The sequence below is a fragment of the Mandrillus leucophaeus genome, unplaced genomic scaffold (assembly GCF_000951045.1).
Source record: "Mandrillus leucophaeus isolate KB7577 unplaced genomic scaffold, Mleu.le_1.0 Scaffold39, whole genome shotgun sequence".
In the NCBI taxonomy this organism is placed as follows: Eukaryota; Metazoa; Chordata; class Mammalia; order Primates; family Cercopithecidae; genus Mandrillus; species Mandrillus leucophaeus.
In genome coordinates this window covers 3,711,553-3,712,213 of record NW_012104142.1, presented here as the reverse complement: position 1 = coordinate 3,712,213, position 661 = coordinate 3,711,553, and positions in this window count along the sequence as shown.

Below are 661 nucleotides of genomic sequence, written 5' to 3'. Positions count from 1 at the left end.
GTCTCAAAAAAAAAAAAAAAAAAAATAAATAAAATAAATAAATAAATAGCTGGGCGCGGTGGCTCACGCCTGTAATCCCAGCACTTTGGGAGGCCTAGGCGGGAGGATCACCTGAGGTTGGGAGTTCAAGCCCAGCCTGGCCAACGTGGTGAAACCCCGTCTCCACTAAAAATACAAAATTAGCTGGGCATGGTGGCACATGCCTGTAATCCCAGCTACTCAGGAGGCTGCAGCAGGAGAATCACTTGAACTCGGGAGGTGGAGGCTGCGGTGAGCCAAGATTGCACCATTGCACTCAGCCTGGGCAATAACAGCGAGACTCCATCTCAAAAAATAAACAAATAAAAGTAAGTAAATAAATGAAATAAAGAGAGGGTTGGGTTAGAGACTGTTGTTGCGGGTTGAATTGTGTTGTCCCCACTCCAATTTGTATGTTGAAATCCTAACCCCAGTATCTCACAATGTGACCTTATTCGGAGATGGGTCTTGAAAGAGGTCATCAAGTTGAAATGAGATCAGTAGGGTAGGCCCTAATCCAGTGGGACTGGTGTCCTTATAAAAAGGGGACATTTGGGCCAGGCACGGTGGCTCATGCCTGTAATCCCAGCACTTTGGGAGGCCGAGGCAGGTGGATCACGAGGTCAGGAGATCAAGACCATCC